Source organism: Monodelphis domestica, chromosome 8 (genome assembly GCF_027887165.1).
Source record: "Monodelphis domestica isolate mMonDom1 chromosome 8, mMonDom1.pri, whole genome shotgun sequence".
NCBI lineage: Eukaryota > Metazoa > Chordata > Mammalia > Didelphimorphia > Didelphidae > Monodelphis > Monodelphis domestica.
In genome coordinates, this window is record NC_077234.1 from 156,652,137 (window position 1) to 156,676,670 (window position 24,534).

A 24,534-nucleotide genomic window follows, 5' to 3' on the forward strand; every position below is an offset into this window, starting at 1 on the left:
TTTTGTCCCAAGAGCTGGGATCTTTGGGTTTATCATATACTGTCTTGCTGAGGTCATTTACCCCAAGTCTATTCCACTGATCCTCTTTCTGTCTCTTAGCCAGTACCAAATTATTTTGAAGAACACTGCTTTATAATATAGTTTGAGATCTGGGACTGCAAGACCACCCTCCTTTGTGTTTTTTTTTTTCATTATTTCCCTGGATATCCTTGATCCTTTGTTCTTCCAAATGAACTTTGTTATGATTTTTTTCTAATACAGTAAAAAAGTTTTTTTGGAAGTTCAATGAGTATGTCACTAAATAGATAGATAATTTTGGTGGGATGGTCATTTTTATTATATTAGCTTGTCCTACCAATGAGCAGTTAATATTTTTCCAATTGCTCAAGTCTAGTTCTTTTTGTGTGGTGAGTCTTTTGTAGTTGTGTTCATATAATTCCTGTGTTTGTTTCAGCAGATAGATTCCAAAGTATTTTATTTTGTCTAAGGTGATTTTGAATGGGATTTCTCTTTCTAATTCTTGCTGCTGAGCTGTGTTGGAGATATATAGAAATGCTGAAGACTTATGTGGGTTTATTTTGTATCCTGCTACATTGCTAAAGTTGTTGATTATTTCGACTAGCTTTTTTTGTTGATTTTCTAGCATTCTTTAAGTAGACCATCATGTCATCTGCAAAGAGTGATAACTTGGTCTCCTCCTTGCCTATTATGATGCCTTCAATTTCTTTTTCTTCTCTAATTGCTACTGCTAGTGTTTCTAGAACAATGTTGAATAATAGAGGTGATAGTGGGTATCTCTGTTTCACTCCTGATCTTATTGGGAATGCATCTAGTTTATCCTCATTGCAGATGATTGCTGATGATTTTAGATATATAATGTTTATTATTTTTAGATAAGACCCTTCTATTCCTATGCTTTCTGCTGTTTTTAATAGGAATGGGTAATGTATTTTATCAAAGGCTTTTTCTGTCTATTGAGATAATCATGTGGTTTCTGCTGGATTGCTTGTTGATATGTTCAATTATGTAGATGGTTTTCCTAATATTGAACCATCCTTGCATTCCTGGTATAAATTCTACTTGATAATAGTGAATGACCCTCCTGACCAGTTGCTGGAGTCTTTTTGCTAGTATCCTCTTTAAGATATTTGCATCTATGTTCATTAGGGAGATTGGTCTTTAATTTTCTTTCTCTGTTTTTGACCAGCCTGACTTTGGAATCAGTACCATGTTTGTGTCATAGGAGGAATTTGGTATCACTCCCTCTTTGCATATTATGTCAAATAGTTTATATAGTATTGGGATTAGCTGTTCTTTGAATGTTTGATAGAATTCACTGGTGAATCCATCAAGCTCTGGGGATGTTTTCTTAGAAAGTTCTTTGATGGCCTGTTGGATTTCTATTTCTGATATTGGTTTATTTAAGAATTCTATTTCTTCTTCTGTTAGTCTAGGCAATTTATATATATATATATATATATATATATATTTTATTTCAGTACCAATCTTTTTTTTAATTTTATAATATTTTATTTGATCATTTCCAAGTGTTATTCATTAAAGACAAAGATCATTTTCTTTTCCTCCCCCCCCCACGCCCCATAGCCAACACGTGATTCCACTGGGTATTACATGTGTTCTTGATTCGAACCCATTGCTATGTTATTAATATTTGCATTAGAGTGTTCATTTTGAGTCTCTACTCTGTCATGTCCCCTCTACTGCTGTAGTCAGGCAGTTGCTTTTCCTCATTGTTTTAATCCCATAGTTTATCCTTTGCTTATGAATAGTGTTTTTTTCTCCTAGATCCCTGCAAATTGTTCAGGGACATTATACCGCCACTAATGGAGAAGTCCATTACGTTCGATTATACCACAGTGTATTAGTCTCTGTGTACAATGTTCCCCTGGTTCTGCTCCTCTCGCTCTGCATCACTTCCTGGAGGTTGTTCCAGTCTCCATGGAACTCCTCCACTTTATTATTCCTTTTAGCACAATAGTATTCCATCACCAACATATACCACAATTTGCTCAGCCATTCCCCAATTGATGGGCATCCCCTTGTTTTCCAGTTTTTGGCCACCACAAAGAGCGCAGCTATGAATATTTTTGTACAAGTCTTTTTGTCCATTATCTCTTTGGGGTACAGACCCAGTAGTGCTATGGCTGGATCAAAGGATAGACATTCTTTTGTTGCCCTTTGGGCATAGTTCCAAATTGTCCTCCAGAATGGTTGGATCAGTTCACAACTCCACCAGCAATGAATTAATGTCCTACTTTGCCACATCCCCTCCAGCATTCATTACTTTCCTTTGCTGTTATGTTAGCCAATCTGCTAAGTGTGAGGTGATACCTCAGAGTTGTTTTTATTTGCATCTCTCTGATTATAAGAGATTTAGAACACTTCTTCATGTGCTTATTAATAGTTTTGATTTCTTTATGTGAGAACTGCCTATCCATGTCTCTTGCCCATTTATCAATTGGAGAATGGCTTGATTTTTTGTACAATTGATTTAGCTCGTTATAAATTTGAGTAGTTAAACCTTTGTCAGAGGTTTCTATGAAGATTTTTTCCCAATTTGTTGTTTCCCTTCTGATTTTAGTTACATTGGTTTTGTTTGTGCAAAAGCTTTTTAATTTGATGTAGTCAAAATAATTTGCTTTACATTTTGTGATTCTTTCTATGTCTTGCTTGGTTTTAAAGTCTTTTCCCTCCCAAAGGTCTGACATGTATACTATTCTGTGTTTACCCAATTTACTTATGGTTTCCTTCTTTATGTTTAAGTCACTCACCCATTTTGAATTTATCTTGGTGTAGGTTGTGAGGTGTTGATCTATTCCTAGTCTCTCCCACACTGTCTTCCAATTTTCCCAACAGTTTTTATCGAATAGTGGATTTTTGTCCCAAGAGCTGGGATCTTTGGGTTTATCGTATACTGTCTTACTGAGGTCACTTTCCCCCAGTCTATTCCACTGATCTTCCTTTCTGTCTCTTAGCCAGTACCAAATTGTTTTGATGACTGCTGCTTTGTAATATAGTTTAAGGTCTGGGACTGCAAGGCCCCCATCATATGTGGTTTTTTTCATTATTTCCCTGGATATCCTTGATCTTTTGTTATTCCAGATGAATTTTGTTATATGTTTTTTTTTTTTTTCTAAATCAGTAAAGAATTATTTTGGGAGTTCCATGGGTATGGCATTAAATAGATAAATAAGTTAGGGTAGGATGGTCATTTTTATTATATTGGCTCGTCCTATCCATGAGCAGTTAATGTTTTGACAATTGCTCAAGTCTAGTTTTAGTTTGTGGAGAGTGTTTTGTAGTTGTGTTCATATAGTTCCTGTTTTTGTCTCGGGAGATAGATTCCTAGGTATTTTATTTTGTCTAAGGTGATTTTTGAATGGGATTTCTCTTTCTAGTTTTTGCTGCTGAGCTGTCTTGGAGATATATAGAAAAGCTGATGACTTATGTGGGTTTATTTTGTATCCTGCAACTTTGCTAAAGTTGTTGATTATTTCAATTAGCTTTTTGGTTGAATCTCTAGGATTCTTTAAGTAGACCATCATGTCATCTGCAAAGAGTGATAACTTGGTCTCCTCCTTGCCTATTATGATGCCTTCAATTTCTTTTTCTTCTCTAATTGCTACTGCTACTGTTTCTAGTACAATGTCAAATAGTAGAGGTGATAATGGGCATCCTTGTTTCACTGCTGATCTTATTGGGAATGCATCTAGTTTATCCCCATTTCAGATGATATTAGCTGATGGTTTTAGATATATACTGTTTATTATTTTTAGGAATGACCCTTCTATTCCTATGCTTTCTAGTGTTTTTAATAGGAATAGGTGATGTATTTTATCAAAGGCTTTTTCTGCATCTGTTGAGATAATCATGTGGTTCTTGTTGGTTTGCTTGTTGATGTGGTCAATTATGTGGATGGTTTTCCTAATATTGAACCAGCTCTGCATCCCTGGTATAAATCCTACATGATCATGGTGGCTGACCCTACTGATCACTTGCTGGAGTCTTTTTGCTAGTATCCTTTTTCAGATTTTTGCATCTATATTCATTAGGGAGATTGGTCTATAGCTTTCTTTCTCTGTTTTTGACCTGCCTGGTTTTGGAATCAGTACCATGTTTGTGTCATAAAAGGAGTTTGGTAGTACTCCCTCTTTGCTTATTATGTCAAACAGTTTGTATAGTATTGGGATTAGCTGTTCTCTGAATGTTTGTTAGAATTCACTGGTGAATCCATCAGGCCCTGGGGATTTTTTCTTAGGAAGTTCTTTGATGGCTTGTTGAATTTCATTTTCTGATATGGGATTATTTAAGAATTCTATTTCTTCTTCTGTTAGTCTAGGCAGTTTGTATTTTTGTATATATTCATCCATATCACTTAAATTGGTATATTTATTGCCATATAATTGGGCAAAGTAATTTTTAATGATTGCCTTAATTTCCTCTTCATTGGAGGTGATGTCCCACTTTTCATCTTTGATGCTGTTAATTTGCTTTTCTTCCTTCCTTTTTTTAATTAGATTGACCAGTACTTTGTCTATTTTGTTTGTTTTTTCAAAGTACCACCTTCTTGTCTTATTTATCAAATCAATAGTTTTATCACTTTCAATTTTATTAATTTCTCCCTTAATTTTTAGGATTTCTAGTTTGGTTTTCTGCTGGGGTTTTTTTAATTTGATCGATTTTGAGGTTTTTTATTTGCATTTCCATTTGATTGATCTCTGCTCTCCCTAGTTTGTTGATATATGCACTCAGGGATATGAATTTACCTCTGATTACCGCTTTGGCTGCATCCCAAAAGGTTTGAAAGGATGTCTCGCCATTGTCATTTTCCTCGATGAAATTGTTAATTGTTTCTATGATTTCTTCTCTAACTAAATGATTTTGGAGTATCATATTGTTTAATTTCCCATTAGTTTTTGATTTGGTTTTCCATGTACCATTACTGAACATTATTTTTATTGCCTTGTGATCTGAAAAGGCTGTATTTATTATTTCTGCTTTTCTGCATTTGTGTGCCATATTTCTGTGACCTAATGCATGGTCAATCTTTGTGAATGTGCCGTATGGTGCTGAGAAGAAGGTGTATTCCTTTTTATCCCTTTTATTTTTCTCCATATGTCTATTAATTCTAATTTTTCTAAGATTTCATTCACTTCTTTTACCTCTTTCTTATTTATTTTTTGATTTGATTTATCTAAATTTGATAATGGTTGGTTTAAGTCTCCCACTAATATGGTTTTACCGTCTATTTCTTCCTTCAATTCTCCTAGTTTCTCCATTAGAAATTTGGGTGCTATATTATTTGGTGCATACATGTTGATTAGTGATATTTCCTCATTGTCTAGAGTCCCTTTTAACAAAATATAATTACCTTCCCTATCCCTTTTGATCAGGTCTATTTTTGCTTTGGCTTTATCAGATATCATGATTACCACTCCTGCCTTCTTTCTGTCAGTTGAGGCCCAGAAGGTCTTATTCCATCCTTTAATTCTGACCTTGTGCGTATCAACCCACCTCCTGTGTGTTTCTTGAAGACAACATATGGTGGGGTTTTGGATTCTAATCCATTCTGCTATTCATCTACGTTTTATGGGTGAGTTCATCCCATTCACGTTCAAAGTTATGACTGTCATTTGTGGATTCCCTGGCATTTGATATCCTTCCCTAATTCTAACCTTTTCTTCTTCAGCTCTACCTTTTAGTCCAGTGATTTACTTTAAATCAGTCCCCCTTGTCCCCTCCCTTGATATGTTTCCTTTATGAGTCCCTCCCTTTTTGTTCCCTCCCCTTCCCCCCTCTCTTTCCCTCCCCTGTTGTTTTCCCTCCCCCTCTTCCCCCCTTGGTTTTCCCTTCTCCCTACCCTTGTTGAATAAGATTGAATTCAAGATCCCAATGGATCTGGGTGTTTTTCCCTCTCAGAGTTGATTTCCCTGAGATTAAGGTTTAAGTAAAAATTCTCTTCCCCTCCTTCTTATAGGAGTGTCCTTCCCCTCCCTTTCCCGTGTGAATCTTTGTGTGAGAAAGATCATTCTATTTGGTCTTTCTTTTCCCCCATTTACACATTGCATTTTCCCCACATGTTAGTATACATAGATTGATATAAATGTAGTCCTTATAGAAGAGAGTTTGAATAAAAGAAGAACATAACATTTTTCTCCTTTTCCCTTTCCTTCATATTTACCTTTTCAGGTATTCCTTGCTCTTTGTTTTTCAGTGTCGAACTTTCCTCACAGCTCTGGTCTTTTCTTTACAAATACTTGGAAATCTTCTATTTTGTTGAATGTTCATACTTTCCCCTGGAAGTATATAGACAGTTTTGATGAATAACTGATTCTTGGTTGAAGACCCAGCTCTCTTTCCTTTCTGAATATCATGTTTCAGGCATTGAGGCCATTTAGTGTGGAAATTGCCAGGTCTTTTGTGATGCTGATTGGAGCTCCCTGGAATCTGAATTGTTTCTTTTTGGCTTCTTGTAGGATTCTCTCCTTAGCTTGAAAGCCTTGGAATTTGGCAATTACATTTCTGGGAATTGTCTTTTGGGGATTTAGTGTAGAGGGTGTTCTATGTACTCTTTCAATGTCTATTTTGTCCCCTTGTTCTAGAATCTCAGGGCAGTTTTCTTGAATGATATCTTGTATTATGATGTCAAGATTCCTGTTTATTTATGGCTTTTCAGGTAGACCAATGATTCTCAGATTGTCTCTCCTTCCTCAGTTTTCTGATCTGTCACCTTATCAGTGAGATATTTTGTTTTTCCTTCTAATTTTTTTTTACTTTGCTTTATTAATTCTTGCTGTTTTGCAAGATCATTGTCTTCCGGTTGCCTGATTCTGACCTTTAAAGCCTGGTTTTCCATTTCAGTTTGGTCTTTCCTGGTTTTTGAAGCTTCCAGCTGTTTCTCTAATTGGGAGTTCTGGTCCCTCAGATGGTTAAATTCCCATTGCATTATTTCCCATTTTTCCTGCCATAAGGCTTCCATCGTTTTGATAACCTCCAATTTAAATTCTTCAAGAGCTTGTGGACAATTTCTATTTCTTTTGGAAGGTTTTGGAGCATTTATTTGTGTTTCTTCTTCTGCTATTTCCTCTGTATTCTGTATTTTTCCTCTGTAAAAACTATCCAAAGACAACCCCTTCTTCTTGTTTTTCTTGGTGTTTGGAAGTTGTTCCTGGGCACTGTTTGCCATCTCTATGGTTTTCCCTTCCCTTTCCAGTCAGGAATCTAAGAGAGGAGGTCTGGCTCTCTGTGTATGGATCTCATGATCAAGGCTTTTAGCCTCGGGCCAACTCTCAATTATCCGTAGCTGGGCTATCTTTCTGGGGGAGCCCAAGGTCTGCCCTCCCTTGCCTGCTGGTGTTTCAGGTGTTACTGCTCTCAGGGGTGAGTCCTTGGTGGTCTTAGTCACCTCCTAAGACCTATAGGTGCCCCTTGCTCACTTTGGGGGTGCACTTTGCACATTCTTTGATTATTGTGCACTGGTTCTGAGTGCCCGAGGTCTGAGCTCCCCTTGTCTACCTGCTGGGGTTTCAGGTGTTACTGCTCTCAGGGGTAAGTCCTTGGTGGTCTTAGTAGCTCCCCAGACCTGGAGCTGCCAGTTGCTCACTCCTGGTGAACCCCTCCCTAACTCTTTGGTTCTGGCATGCACATTTACTTTAACTCTGGCTCTGTAGGTGTGGTGAGGGAGGGTAGGTCCACTCAGGTTTGGGTGGTAGCTTTTTGGTTCCCTTATAATGTGGAAATGCCCATATCCCTCGTACCTTCAGTGCTGCTCCCTGCTGTATATTCCCTCCATTCTCATGAGGATGGTTTTTTTGAGGTCTTTTGAGGTCTTCTGTATTGTTGTGTCTGAGGAGGGGAAGCGAGCTGTGTCTAATCTGCCCCCATGCTTACTCGGAAGCCCCAAAAAAGTTGTTTTTAAAGAATAAATGAATAATTTTTTAAGGGAAGTGTTGATATCTTTTCTATGGTTCAAAAGACTGTGCTTCTCAATAGGAAAGAAATTAAAACACTGCATAAGTATATTTAAGGTTTTATCAATACTCTGAGATTCTTAGTGACAATATCTGTGTGCAATCCCCATCATTTTTTCTCTTTCCTCATTTCTTCATGTGTAAAGCATAGATAATGGTAATTTGTCTTTTAGAGTTCCTATTAGGAACAACTTGTAAAAATGATTGTAAGGCATTTTACCAAGATGTGATGATTTTTCTATGGTTCTTTCTACATGAGACAATCTGATTAAATCTTAATTTTGGCAACTTGTGGACAATTACTTCCACTTTAAACTGGAACAATTTACTTATGGTTTTGACTGAAGATAACTTTTCAAAGTTGTGTCTATAGAAGCAAATCAGAACTTTTAGTCAATAAGATGTTTCATATCAAAATAACAATTTCCAGGAAAGGTCATATTGACTAAACTAAATAAAAACATTTCATCTTAATTTAGCCCAGATTTTTTAATACTGCAGAACATAATGAACTTAATTCAGTTCAGTAAACATTAAGCTTGCATCAAATTTCAGGAATTAAGTTGGAAGCTGGAATTTATAAACAAAAACAGAAAAAGGTTTTGCTTTCATAAAGTTTGTATCCTACTGTTGGATGGAATGAGGGAGAGGAATATAACAGAGCCATTAATAAGTAAACAGAATAATTTCAAGAAGAGAGTGCTGAATTGTGTTTTGAAAGAAATTAGGAATTCTGCATGGTGGAATAAGGGTGATCAAGCCATGGATAAACTGTGCAAATACGGGAAGGAAATAATATAGATATAATTATATAGTAGGAACAATTAAGTGTTCAGTTTGACTTGAATAGAAAGTGTGTGAAGGCAAATAATTTTTTAAAAAGACTGAAAAATGTATTTAGCAAACAGATAGTGAAGGACTTTAAATTCCCAGATTCTCATTTTTCAAATTTTATTTATTACAGAGGCAGTAGGGAGTCATAGAATATACCTGATTGGGGTAGTAGCACTGGGGAAGTACTTGAAATGAAGCTAATGAAATAATGTTTTTCTCAATGACCTGAAATAGTCAAATAAAACAGACTGGCAAAAATAATAACAACTCCCTGATTCCACTAAAATAATAGATCTGGTCACTGTTGACTACTGGTGCTCTGGTCAGGGAATCTCGAGTTCCAAGTTATAGCCTTTTGTCGGGGAATAAGCCCATAATGATAAAGAAGGTGGTTTCAGTCCAAGTGCCAAGGAGGAAATACAACAGAAGCTTTTACCAGTTCCAAGTTACAGCCCTTTGCCAGGAAATTACTCTGTAATAACCCTGGAGGGGGGTCATAATTGAGAAGTGCCAAAAAAGCAGCAGACCAGACAAGAAACATTCACCAATTAGCCATTCAGTGCTCCAGGAGGCATAGAAATTCAACAGGGCGGACATAGGTTCTAAGGAACTTACAGGCAGCCAAGAGATACTTTGGTTCATGGCAAGCCATCTGCTTCTCAAATCTGCTCCTCCAAGACAGAGCCAGCTCACTAATGAGCATCAGCTGAGTTTGATATTACTAATGTGGCTATTCCATTTGTACCTATCACTATCCCTTAGGGCTATCGTGCTAGTGGCGACAAAACTTAGAAGAACAGAATAAATATATAATAAAATCTGCACTTAATGACTGAGTTTAGATTGTCATTCTCCTATTAGGACAATCATCTCCCCAATTTTCAAATGGGAGGAATAGAGCTCATACATTGTTTGAATGGAAAGATCACTTAAAGGTCAGTTTGTTCAAACCACAAATGGTGAAAGGGTCCAGTCCTGCCTTTTTTTATGAAGGTCAGAGTAGGAACTGAAATTCCAGCTTTATAACTCTAAATATAATGCTATTTCAATTCCACCATGCTGAATTTCTCTAGAATTCTCTAGAATATTATCAGATATTGAAAAACATTGCAGAATTGGTCCTGGTTTATTTGAGACTGACAACTAACATGGAGTGAGGTGTTTAGCAGGTGGGTGACATCTAGATTGGAATGGTTCAAAGTAATTAACTTGGGAATAATTCCAAGGTTCTGCACAGGTGTTAGGGTTCAGGAAATTGATTATATCTTGATTATTTTGTGACATAATGCAGGGAAATTAGAGTCCACTAAAATAGATGCCAGTAGGTAAGTGGAGCCAGTTCCCCAAGGTGATAAGGAATGAATATAGCCCAATCACCATGAGCACCATTTAAATCATCCAAACTCTTTCCCCCATTTTTTCCTCTCCTGGGGCTGCCACACTGTTATCTGAGAATCTCATTGTGTATAAGTGGTTCAAGATGTATTATTATCAGTCCTTCTGGCATTTGTACATTTCTGGGACTTCAGGCACATCATGTACCATTCCTTGAATTTTCCCTTAAGAGAAGTCATGTTTAGCTGCTAAAAACTAAACCATGAACTCGAGTAAGGGAAGAGCATGTCTTGATACTCCTGATCCTGTTATATTAAAGTGTCAGAGGCATCTTAATAAAAGCCTAGGGATAATGACCAACTACTCTGGTTAGTTTGGCTAAGAGGTCATATTCTACAACTCTAACCTGGAAAGCATGGAGGAAGCCTATCTACATATATTCACCATCCTAGATACTGTAGACAATAACTACAATCTAGTGATAATATATATATGTAAATATATATAATATTATAAATATAAATATGAAAAAATATATATATAGCCATTTAGGCTCCTGTAACTGCAAAGGAGGCAAAAATTCTAGAAAGGAACCAGTAGTCAAACACTTGGTTTCAAAGTTTTATATATAAATACGCAAAGTTTAGGGAATGAACAGAAAGAGGTCAATATGGCATATGGGGAGAAACTCTGGCTTTAGAAGACGCTAAGGACCTGAGTTCATCTTTTGCCTTTGCCAACTTACTATTTGGATAACCTTAACTATAAAGGTAGAAGAATGTTTGTGAGAAATGGGCACAATTTTGTCATTTGCATATAGGGCATACCACCTGGACAAAAAGAGAAAGTAGACAAACTTTTGAGAAATAGATGAGAGTCCTAGTTCAGTGTAATGATCTAGTAGTGATGGATCAATGATCCAAACATCTCTCTCTGTCTCTGTCTCTGTCTCTGTCTCTGTCTCTGTCTCTGTCTCTGTCTCTGTCTCTGTCTCTGTTTCTCTCTCTCTCTCTCTCTCTTTTTCTCTCTCTCTCTCTCTTTGTGGGTCTCTGTCTCTCTGTCTCTGTCTCTCTCTGTCTTTCTCTGTCTCTCTCTCTCTTTGTGGGTCTCTCTCTCTCTCTCTCTCTCTCTCTCTCTCTCTCTCTCTCTCTCTCTCTGTCTTTCTCTCTGTCACTCTAAAAACAGATTAGTTGATAACTAAGAAGAGGAAATCTTCTTCTTATCTAATTTTCAGGAGCAGAAAGTTATTACTAACTAGGTTGTGAAAGCTGAGAACATTACTCGGAAATTACCTCCACTTCTGAGACTTCATAATAGAAAAAGAAAGGAAGAGAGATTGGAAGGGATAAGCAGAATCTTATAGAAGAATAAATCAATCAGTAAGCAAATTAATTAATTAATAAACAAATAAATAAATAACATAATAAATGAACACTAGTAAAATAGTAAAGTCAGCCTAGAAAGGACAGAAAGCCCAAGAATTTTTAACACACACTTGCACACACACACACAGAATCACATACATTAATTCTGTTGAAGGAAAAATTGTAATTGTCTGAAGAGACTACTTTGGTTGTACAGATAATTCATAAGCCAGCTTAGATCTCAGATGATAAGGGCTGAAGATTGAAATAAGGCAAGAAATAGAGATATATTAGACAAAACTGTGCTATAGCATTATAAAAATAACGTCAGCAGCGTCATATAGTACTTAGGTAGCAGAGTGGATAAAGAGCTGAACCTGGAGTCAGGAAGACCTCAGATGCTTACTATGTGATATTGGGCAGGTCACTTTACCTTTGTCTGCCTCAATGTCCTCATTTATAAAATTAGGAGAATAATAGTGCCTACTTTGTAAGATTCTTGGGAGGCTAAGATATTCATAATGAATATTTGCAGACCTTAAAGTGCTTGATAAATGGTGCCTACCATCATCATCATCATCATCATCATCATTATTACATAAAGTTTCATGATGAAGAATTAAATAATAGAGGTCAAATCTTTCAAACTCAATGCCAAATATATGGAAAACAGGTGATTTAGTATAAGTAGGAGATATGTTATTTTAAAAGTTGCTTCTAGAGGGCAGCTGGGTGGCTCAGTGGATTGAGAGTCAGGCCCAGAGATGGGAGGTCCTGGGTTCAAATTTGGTTTCAGACACTTCCTACCAGTGTGACCCTGAGCAAGTCACTTAACTCCTATTGCCTAGCCCTTACCACTCTTTTGCCTTAAACCAATACACAGTATTGACTCCAAGCAGGAAAGAAAGGATTTAAAAAATGTTTTTAAAGAGAAAAAATTTAAGGATTATTGAATGCATCAAAACATTTTATTATTTTTCTTTATTGCAGTTAATTTACATACTAGCAGAGTAGATACTTAGAAAATGTTGTTGCTCTGTATATTAACTGTGATATGGCATCCCCAAATCTAATACATTATTGAATTCCATTAAGAAAGACATAGTTTTTAGAAAAGAGGAGGTTAAGACCCCTATTCTGTAGTCTCTTTAAATCATATCTGGAATATTCTCTTTAGGTCTCGCTGTAGGAAAGAGAGCCATTAAAAAAAAAAAGAATATCCTGGAAAAGTCAATCAGGATACTTATTTGACCTCTATTCCATCAAACATATAGATCAGTACAAGAAACTAAGAATTTTTGGACTGAAAAATGAAGCATTAAGTAAGTCGGTTAACCAAATAAAATGTTTGAGAGAAACAAAAGCAGTTTTTCCTATTTGAGTATGCCAAGTGCTTTCCTAAAAAGCAAGAGAAAATATAGACCAGTGTGAGCAATGGACCAGTGAAATGATATGGTGGTGACCATCTCCAGAACTCTCTTCAAATATCTGAAGGGCTGTCATGTGAAAGAGTAATTAAACTGGTTCTGTGAGGTTCTACAGGACAGGACCAAGAAGAATAAGTGAAAATTTCCAGAAGGCAAATTTAGGACAGTTATCGGGAAAGGGGGAAAAAATCCCAACATTTAGATATAAAAGTAATGGATGGTTTCATCAGGTTGAGTGTATACTCCCTACAGTAGAGCAGAAAACCACTTTTTGTATATGTTTTCATAGGGAATCTAATTTTATTATTATTATTTTTAAACCCTTACATTCTGTCTTAAAATCAATACTGTGTTTATTGGGAAGTATCGGAGACCCGATTTGAACCCAGGATCTCCCATCTCTGGGCCAGGTTCTCAATCCACTGAGCCACCAAGATGCCCCTGGGGAATCTTTTTTTTTTTTTAATATGATTTGCATCACACAATTTCTGAGGTGACTTCTAACTGAAATTCTGTCATTTTGTGATGATTAATACAACCCACCAGTCTCAATTTTTCACATCTTTAAATGGGAAGTTAATTATGGTATTATTTTTATTAAAATTAATTTAGATCCCCCAGAAAATACATTTAAAAACAGTTTCTAACATGTTTCAAAAAATATTTAGTCTCGAATTCTCTCCTCTCCCTCCCCTCAAAGCCCACCTGGAGATGGTAAGCAATCTCATACAGATTTTACATGTGCAATCACATAAAACATTTTCCTGTATTAATCCTTTTGTGAAAGGAAACTCAAATAGAAAAACAAATTAAGAAAGTGAAAAATATTTGCTTTGGTCTGGATTCAGACAGCTCTTTGTCTCTGGAAGTAGACCTCATTTTTTTTATCCTGAATTCTTTTGGATAGTCTTAGATCATTGTATTTCTGAGAAGATCTGTTATTCACAGTTGTTTATTGTAGAGTATTCCTGACACAGCACAATATTCTCCGGCTGCTGCTTATTTCACTCTACTACAGTTTTTGTAAGTCTTTCCAGGTTTTTCTGAGCTCTTCTTGTTTGTCATTTCTTACCACAGAGTACTACTCCATTACCAGCTTATACTATTACTTACTCAGCCATTCCCCAATTAATGGGTATCCCCCCACTTTCCAAATCTTTGCCTGCCTTAAAAAGAGCAGCTTTAAATATTTTTGCAAATGTAATAATAACCAATCCAACTGGTATGGGGTGGTAACTTGAAGTTGTTTAAATTAATTTATTAATTAATTTTAAATTTTAATTAATTTTAAACATAATTAATTTAAATTTAATTAATTTTAAAACAACTTGAAGTTGTTTTAATTTAATTTCTCTAACTAATAGTGATTTAGAGCTTCTTTTTTTTTGCATGACTTTTAGAGAGCTTTAATTACTTTGAGAACTGCCTGTTCATATCCTTTGACCAGCTTACCAGTTGGGGAATGACGTGCATTTTTATATATTTAACTCATTTATCCATGTAAAAAAAAGACCATTATGATTACTGTGTATTACTCTCCATCCCATTTCCCCCTGTTTAGGTTCTAACCTCCACCTCCCCCATTTTGCCCTCGTTTCTATAAGTTCCACCCCTTATTCTCTTATCCTCTTCCTCTCCTATTTTCCTCTATGGTAGATTGTTTTCTATACCAAAATGATTGAGCCAGTGCTGATGAGAGTAAGGTTTAGATATGCTCCTCTCCACCTTCCCAGCTTACCTTTGATATAAATGAAAATTAACCTTGAGGCTCATTACCAGATTTATAAGCATTTATTAGTAAAGAGAGAGAAATAAGATAGAGGTAGAGAAATAGGTCTCAGCCTTTCTAACTGTAGGGATAGATTGGATTCTCCTTTTAGCTGGTTGAGGCTGCATCTAGCAGAGGAAACAGCTAGCTGTTGATACCATTCTTTCAAAGGCAGAAACAAAAAAAGTGCCACTTCCCTTCTCCCATTCCCTTTAAAAATTCCACTTGCTCTTCCCTCCAAGGGGATTTTGGGGAGGGGGTGAGGCAGACTGGAGGAGGAACCAAGCGTCTAGCTATCAGATGCATGACAGATGATTCCTATGTCCTTGCCACTAAACTGTGTGGGATCCAAGTCCCTTAAATAATTAACTCCACACAACCTCCATTGTGAACTCTTTCATGACTTTCTTATGTGCAGTAATTCATCCCATTCTATTTTTTCCCTTCCCCCTCAAATTCATTCTCCTTTCTCATGCCTTAATATAATTTTATTTTTTATATCATTCCATCTTTTCCATCTCATACCCTGATGCTCTGTCTATATATACTCCCTCAAACTGCCCTAATACTGACAAAGTTCTTTGGCTGTACAAAAATCCCGTCCCTTTGTAGGTATGTGCAAAGTTTATCCTTATTGAATATCTTCTGGTTTCTCTTTCCTGTTTACCTTTCTATATTTCTCTTGAGTCTCTTTATTTGGGAGTCAAATTTTTTCATTCAGCTCTGGCATTTACATCAGGGAATGTCTGATTGTTCTGTTTTATTGAATACCCATTTTTCCTCCTGGATGATTATGCTCAGTTTTGCTGCATATGTGGTTTTATTTGGATTCCTAGCTCTTTTGCTGTCTGGCATATTAGATTCCAGACTCTCTAGTCCTTTAATGTTGAAGCTGATAAGTCTTATATTATCCTGACTGTGAATCCACAATTTTGGAATTGTTTCTTTTTGGCTCCTTGTAATATTTTCTTCTTGACCTGGGAATTTTGGTATTTGTCTATGATATTCCTGGGAGTACTCCTTTGGGGATCTCTTTCAGGAGATAATCTGTGAATTTTTAAAATTTCTATTTTGTCCTCTGGTTCTAGAATATCAGGACAATTTTCCATGATGATTTCTTGAAAAAATGATATTATTGTGATATTACAATGACTTTCAGGCAATCTAATAATTCTTATATTCTTTCTCCTCGATTTATTTTCCAATTTAGTTGGTTTTCCCACGAGATATTTCATATTTCTATTATTCTCCTTCTTTGAACTTTATTTGATTATTTCTTGTTGTCTCATGGATTCATTAGCTTCAATTGGCCCGATGTTAATTTTTAAGGCATGATTTTCTTTTCCTTGTTTTTAAATATAATGTTTTAAAAGTATTTTCCATAGTTACATAATTCATGTTCTCTTTCCCCTCTTCCCTTTCTCCTCCAGGAGCTGACAAGCAATTCCATTGGGTTATATATGTATTATCACTCAAAACCTATTTCCATATTATTAATTTTATAATAGAATAATATTTTAAAACCAAAACACCAAATTATATACTCATATAAACAAGTGATATGTTATATGTTTTCTTCTGCATTTCTTCTCCAACCATTCTTTCTCTAGATGTCGATATTAGTCTTTCTTATAAGTCTCTCAGAGTTGTCCTGGATCATTGCATTGCTTTTAGCAGCAAAGTCAACTATATTTGATCATCCCACAGTGTTTCAGTTTTTGTGTACAATGTTCTTCTATTTCTGCTTATTTTGCTCAAGATTACTTCATGGAGGTCTTCCTAGTTCTTCTAGAAATCAAGCATTTCATCCTTTCCTTTGGCCCCATAGTATTCCATAACTATCATTTACCACAATTTGTTTGCCATTTCCAAATAGAGGGACAACCCCTCATTTTCCAATTTTTTGCCACCACAAAAAAGCACAGCTATAAATATTTTGTATAAACAAATCCATCTTCATTTTTTTAATCTCTTTGGGAAACAAAGCTAGTAGTGGTATTGCTGAATCAAAGGGCATTCACTCTTTTAAAACCCTTTGGGCATAATTCCAAAATAAGGAATGGTTTTCTTAAGTGAGATTTTGTCCCTCCTTTTCCATTTGGTCAATTCTACTTTGTAAAGAGTTATTTTCCTCAGTGCATTTTTGTACATCCTTTTTCCATTCAGCCAATTCTGCTATTTAAGTTTTTTCTTTTTGGATTGTTATGCCTCCTTTACCAATTGTCCTATTTTGCTTTCTGTTTTAGGTTTATTTTTTCAGTCTTTCTTTTCTGCTTTCTTTACCAAGCTTTTGATTCCTTTTTTAAAATGTTTTTTTTTCTTTATCACTATCATTTCATTTCCCTCTTTTTTTCTACCTAACTTAATTGAATTTTAAAATCCATTTTGAGCTCCTCCATGAATTCTTATTTTTTAAACCTTTACCTTCCATTTTGAAAGCAATACTGTGTATTGGCTCCAAGGAAGAAGAGCAGTAAGGGCTAGGCAATGGGGGTTAAGTGACTTGCTCAGGATCACACAGCTGGGAAGTGTCCAAGGCCGGATTTGAACCTAGGACTTCCAGTCTCTAGGCTTGGATCTCAATCCATTGAGCTACCCAACTGCCCCCACCATGATTTCTTTTGGAGCTTCAAAGTAATTCATATTTTTCTTAGAAGCTTTAGATGCAGCAGTATTGACTTTATTGTCTTCTTTTGATTTTGAATCTACTCTGTCACCAAAATAATTTTCAGTGTTGAAGTTCTTTTTTTGGTTATTGTTGTTTCCTCATTTTCCTGGTATCTTGTTTTTTTTTTTAGTTAAAAAACAACACTATTAAAGTTAGACTCTATAACTGTGCTGAAGGGAACACCATTCCAAACTTCAGGTTCTTTGTGGCTTCAGAGCTCACACAGGAGTTCTATATAGTTTTCAGTTCTTCCAAGGGAGTATGATGTAAGGAGAGATGTGTTTAATACTCTCCCCGCCTGTGCTCCCCTCTGCGAATAACCCCACACACGCTCTTACACATTGGAACTGTTTGCAGGACCCCCCACTTCCCTGTGGCTGCGAGTCCTGGTACTATCTGGTGTTCCTCCTCATTCTGTGTCTGTGCCCCAGAACTGAGAACTGGTTCTGCATATAGTCACTATACCAGGAGCCTTGTACCCAGATCCAGCCAAGGGACCCCTAGAATCTCCATCTGAGCAGTTGTCTGACCCTCCTTTCCATCTGTGGCTGAAAGTTCCAAAGCTTTGGTTGCTACTTCAGCCTGCCCAGGCGTGTGCACTCCACCTCTACCTCCTTGCGCTAAATCCCTAGTGCCAGCCTTTTAAGTTGGTTTGGGCTGAAAAAATTACTTTACCTTCTCTCTTTGAGGGTTACTCAAAATACAGAATTCATCTCAAAGCCTTTTATTATTGCCTTTTGGAGAGCACTTTGGTAGAAATCAGATGAGTCCTTCTAACTTCTCTACCATCTTGATTCTGACTCCCCCCCAATTTTCTATGATATCATTATAAATTATAAATTTGTGGGAACTGCTTAGAGAATGGAACCTCCTCTTGTCCTCATCACCTGCCTCACAGCAAAAATGTAAATTCTGGAAGTTAGTGTTTATAAAGTTTAGAGCATTCTCTGTACTAAAAGTATGTCCTATGATAACACACATTAGAGATGGTGTTGATTTATATGTATCATCAATGCTACGTATTCCTTCTTCATCCCCCCAGTTTAGGGAACTTATTCTTTAGTATAACTATGGTTTCAAAATAAGTAAAAATAGTTTAAATTAATAATCAGGGTGATTATTTAGAGTAATAGATAAGTTGATCTATATATCAATTTGTAGGAGGCAATGTGGTATTTTGGATTTAGAGCCATTCTTAGAGAGACACAGAACTGATTTCAAGTACAAGTTGTACCACATACTCACTCTATGATCGAGAAATGGTACTTAATTTCTCAGGGTCATAATTAACTCTGTTATGTCAGAAAAAGTCAGTTTGACATGATTGCTTATGGGTTATTGGTAACTATGGATGGATTCTAGAATTCCAAGAGGATCATTAAAGTTATCTCCCAATATGGAAAAAGCTTCCCACCAATAAAAATCAGTAAATTACTTTGACTTCAAGTGTCGTCCAAGGAAGCACTGAGATGTTGTGTCCCTGGTCATATAATTAGTATGCTTCTGAGGCAGGACTGTAGCCCAAATCTTTGTGACTCTAAGACTTGCCTTCTGGTTGTTCTGCCAGGTTATGTTAGTAAATAATAATTTTCAATGTTGTTACTTTATCAATTTATAATACTAAGCATACTAGTCCCTAGGTTATAAAATATGAAAATAAATTATAAGAAGATCAATTATGACACAAACCAGTAAAAGAAAGCAAAATAAAATGGTGTGCAATCTGTATTAATAGAGTCTGAAACAGATAATATAATAGAGTCTGAAACAGATAATATAATAATCCCTGAATAGGCACTAGTCATATCCCAAAGAGGGATTAAAAACAAACACTAGGGCAGAGCTAGAGTAAGGAAAAAGGTGTTGAAAGGAATCAAAATCATGTCATATAAGGAATGGAAGAAGTGGGGATATTTTGCCTGGAAAGATTGTGTGTGTGTGTGTGTTTCTGATAAAAAAAAAGCAATGTAGCATACCTTAATATTTAAATGAACAATGTATTTATTTTCTCTCTCTCCTTCTATACTATCCCCCCAGTGAAAAAGAAAACTCTTGTGACATATATGTGGTATCAAGCAAAAGCAAATTATCATATTGGTCACATCCAAAAATTATGTTTACATCTTTAGTGTATCACATCTCTATCAGAAAATAAGCTAGTGTTCCTCAACATTCATCCTATGGAATCATGACTGATCATTGTGTCAGTCAAGGTTTTTAAATCTTTCAAAGCTGTTCACTTTTATCCTGTAGCAGATGGATAGCACGGTGGATAGACCTCTGCATGTGAAGTCAGGAAAACATGAGTTCAAGTCAGATTTCAAATACTAAACAGCTGTATAAACAAGGGTGAGATCTGTCCTTCATTTCCTCCTTTGTAAAATTGGAATAATAATAATAATATCTATTGCTCAGACTTGATTTTAGGACCAAAAGGCATCATTTTGGTAAAATGCTTTGAAAAGTCTAAATCAAATAATAGTGATTAATCAACAACATCATCAGTATTATGATTTTTCTCCTGATCCTGCTTATTTCACTTTGCAAAAATTTATACATCTTTCCAATTTTTTATTATAATTGCATTCCATGAAATACAAGACCATAATTTATTCAGCCATTCCCCAGTTGATGAGCACCTTACAATTGTAAGGGAGTGAGTTCCTCATTACTAGCAATATTCAAGAGAAAACTAGACTCCCTTTTGTAAATAGTTTACATTGCCTAGAAAGTTAGACTAGATGATGTCTAAGTTATTTTTAACTCTGAGATTCTGTAGCTATATAACAAAACCTATACAAATAAGTAAAAATGAGTTATTTATTTTTCAAATCAGAATTAATGAGTGAAAATTCTGGAATTCTTTAGACATTGGTAAAAAAGAAACAGACCTCTGCTCTGCTATACCATTGATTCAGAAATTCATCCCAAATAATATATAACATCTCTTCCCAGGCTCTGAACTGAAATCAAATATAAACTTTAGATGAGCTTTGGGAAAAGTGAAAAAAATGAACACAGTCTCTGATTTTCATGTAATTTTGGAAAACTTTCTAGTTTATGACTTCTTCCTTGATAATACAAACAAGGTAGTTTCAATCAGTCTTCCTTTGCTTTTTGAAAGGTTTGTATCTGAAACTGTTAGAGTATGAAATATGAAATTAATTACATGATTATATTGACTAAAAAAAACAAACTTTTGTCTCTCTCTTTCAGAAAAGCTTTGATGTTTGGTTATGAGTCTCAGTGGATACAAAAGCTCAATTTGGGTTTACTGAGTGGAAATAATGAAAAAAAATTACTTTCTCATAATATTTCCTTTTCTTCAACTTGTAGTATCATCAGATAGGCCACTGGGTTGTAAAATAAGAAAATAAAATAGAATGAGTTCAGTTCTGGCAGAAAGCATTAAAAGCATCAAAACAGCCTTCTTCCCTCCTCCCCACTGTTAGCTTGTATTTTCTTAGAATTACAATGACTTTTTTGCTTATTTACTTTTTCTTTAAAATCTTCACATTTTACATTTAAACAGTTGAAGTAGTTCTTACTGACAAAATATTAAAAATAATAATTTCATTTTACTCTGGTTTCATGATAGTTTAGAAAGAAATAATAAGAAATATCTCAGCCATCTCTAGCAAAAAAATGTGATAAATTATTTAGCTAAGAAATCCCAATCTCCACTAATCATTAATTTGTACATTGTTCTTCCCACAGAAATACTCCTGAGGGATGGCATAGCTTTTGCTTTGGTTTCCTACAATGAGTATTCATTCCTTAACAAGCCTTTTTGGAAGAAATTTATTAATCTCCAGCTTCACATGTAAATATCTTTGCTTTATTCTGGGACATTGTCCAGTCATTCATCAATAATTCTTAGTTTTTTTCCCCTTTTCTCCTTAAAAAATAAAATGAAATTCATGTAGGAAAAACATCTTAAACACAGGAAATAGGAATAAGCATGGTATGATTTAGATTTCAGGATGAAAATAATAGCCTCATAATGAAATAGAAGAAAAAATGCAGTAAATATTTCAGAGACCAATTTTATAAGGAAAGTAATTGCTGCTATTCTAGACATTTCTTCTGAAACCTCTAAATTGCCTGAATAGGACTCAGTATTGATTCAATAAATGCAACTTTATTTCCTGAATCAATGCTATGGAATTTGGGACAGAATGAAATCATCACCATTGAATGCACTAAATTTTGTGAGATTGAGTGATACTTTTTCAAGTTAATCTGTCCAAAAGAATGAGAGTTTAGAGGCTACTATTCATCCTTCTTGGGTAAATTATATCGCCAAATAAATATTGAGGTCAAGGACAATAAACACATTTCCAAATTTCTGAAACAATACTATTCTATGAAATTCAAAGACCATAATTTATTCAGCCATTCCCCAAATGATGAACACCCTGACCTACATCATTTTAAATGAGAGTCAGTTTGAGTTTCTCATCACTGGAAATTATCAAGAAAAATTTAGACTTCCTTTTGGAAATATTTTACATTGTATGAGAAATTAAGCTAGATTGTATCTAAATTCATTTAAAATTTAAGATTCTATAGCTACATAATAAAACCTATGAAATAAAAACTCGGTTCTTTATTTTTCAAATCAGAAATAATGAGGGAAAATTCTGGAATTTTTTGGACATTGGTAAAAAGAAATAGACTTCTGCTATTCTGGAGATTTCACTTTAAATTTGTAGATGCGTGCATATGTGTATATAATGGAAATCTAGGTAAGTCCCAGTGAAATCTATAGCTCATTGCTAGCAGTGTCTTTCCTGATAACATCATTCCATAATGACATTTTAAAATCTCAAATATTATTATCATTAAGAATAAATGAGGTAGAAGAAATGAATGATGTATAAAAGAATAATGAAGAAAGAATGCCTATTACTTACAAGGCATTTTCTTAGGATCCAAGGGAAAAAGACAAAAGTTCAATAGCTTCTACCTTTAAAGAATTTATATTCTGAAGAGTGATATATATATATATATATATATATATATATATATATATGCTAGAGAATTTTGAACTGGTGAGAGAGTTTTATTTTTTATTGCTTTTTTGTAGAATCATAGAAATTGTTAAAGGAACATTTGGGAACTCCATTTTTTGTTCTTTCTAGAAGCAGTGGTTATTGATTCAATACTTGTGGTAAAGGAGTATACGGATCACACTCAGTGCTGGACATATAGTAAATGCTCCAAAATGTGTGGAGTATGAGAATCATATGAGAAATATGCTTTGAGAACTGCTTTTTCTAGATAGTAGGGAAACTTGTACCTGCTTATTATTCCAGTCAAATTCAACCTAAGCATTGAATTCTCACCTGAGTATAATAACTTAGTCTGGGAGAGAAGCTAGGTAGGTTCTAAGTGGGAAAGAGTATAGGAGCTAGGTTTCAATACTGACTTTGAAACATTAGAGTACTGGTACTTAGACCCTGCTATCTATGTTCAAATATGGTCTTTAATATTTGGTGCTATGTGAATAAATTGTCATTACATCCTCTCTAAGCCTCTTTTCCTTCATCTGCAAAATGAGTATAATTAAAATGGTACGGCATACATCACAAGACTGGGAAAGGGAAATGATCTGTTAATTAAAATATGATAGATAAATATTAACTCTTACTTTACTCAAAAAAGCATTTATTAATTCTACTTAACAATGACTTTCCTTATAAAATCAATCTCTGAAATATTTACTGCATTGTTTCTTCTATTTCATTATGAGAGTGTTATTTTCATCCTGAAATCTAAATCATACTATGTTTATTCCCATTTTGTATGTTTAAGATGTTTTTCCTAAATGAATTTCATTTCATTTTTTTAGGAGAAAAGGAGAAGTCCTATTACTGGGGAGGAATTATGCAAAGTGCTGAGGATAGAAAGAATTTTTTTAAATGGGGCTTCTAACTTCTAGAAGCTTACATCCTAACAGGAAGTTTGCAAAAGAATTATGGAGGTATAAGTGGAAATTAATCAAAAAGGAAGTAGGGAAGATTGAATTGGGAAAAGAAAGAATATATGAGGAAAAGGCCTATCACATTGGGAAAATTTAGGCTTATTTTTAAGAGAAGCTATTTTGAACAGTACAGTCTAGGAAATAGGGGCAGTCAGTTTTGCAATCAGGTAAAATAGATGGCAAGTCAATTGGGATGATTTTTTAGGTAACTTGTAAATTAAAAGAAATGATTATATACTTACTAAGCATCATCAACAACAAGAAAGGTTAAGTAAAAATATAAAAAGTGATGTGTAAAAACACAAAGTCCACATTGTTTATAGTTTATTTAAAAACTCGCATATAATTGAATTATATATGATCTATTGACGTGTGAAAAATAGTTTCTTGTTATTACTTTATGAAAAGAAGGTGATCTAGAACTTTTGAAAGCTAAGCCAACAAAATGCAAATTATGACAGGCTAAACCATTCTTATTGACTTCAAGGATTGACCTTACAAGAGTCTGTATTCTCTGTCCAAGGATCAAGCAAGCATTTGTCAAGCCTCTGCTATGTGCCAGGCCTGCACTTTGCTTGGTACCAGGAAAACCAAATCAATAACAAAGTAGCCCTGGACATCAAAACTAGTCTAAAGGGAAACAAAATATGTACATGCTTACATAAAAAGGGGATTAGGCTTAGGGTCTAGACCAATGATTTCATTGATTTAGGAAACTCCCTGAGGAAGAAATGTCTTCTTGTAAGGGAGTTCTGTGCCTTTTTTGAAACTTATAGTGTTCGTTATTATCTGATAAAACCATTTTGGAGAGCAATTTGGAATTATGCCCAAAGGACTCTAAAATTGTTTATACTCTTTGATCCAGTAATAGCATCTCTAGGTTTGTATCCCAAATAAAAAAAAAAATCAGGGTAGAGACTTCTTTGTACAAAAATGTTTATTGCATCTCTTTTTTATTGTAGCAAAGAATGGAAATTGAGGGGTTTTCTATCAAGTGTGGAATGGCTGAACAAGTTGTATATAATTATGATAAAATACTAATAGAAATGGGGAACAGGATGTTTTCAGAAAAATCTGGTCTTTCATGTACTAGTGCGAAAGTGAAGTGAGAAGAACCAGAGTATTGTACCAAGCAATAGCAATATTTTGGGGTAAATTATT

General features: G+C 35.0%; 1 protein-coding gene across 2 annotated transcripts in view; it reads left to right on the top strand.

Annotated features, from left to right (window-relative positions):
- GPC5 (glypican 5) overlaps positions 1 to 24,534 on the top strand; it is a 2,135,463-nt gene that overhangs the window by 1,400,725 nt on the left and 710,204 nt on the right. The gene's annotated exons all lie outside the window — the stretch shown is intronic.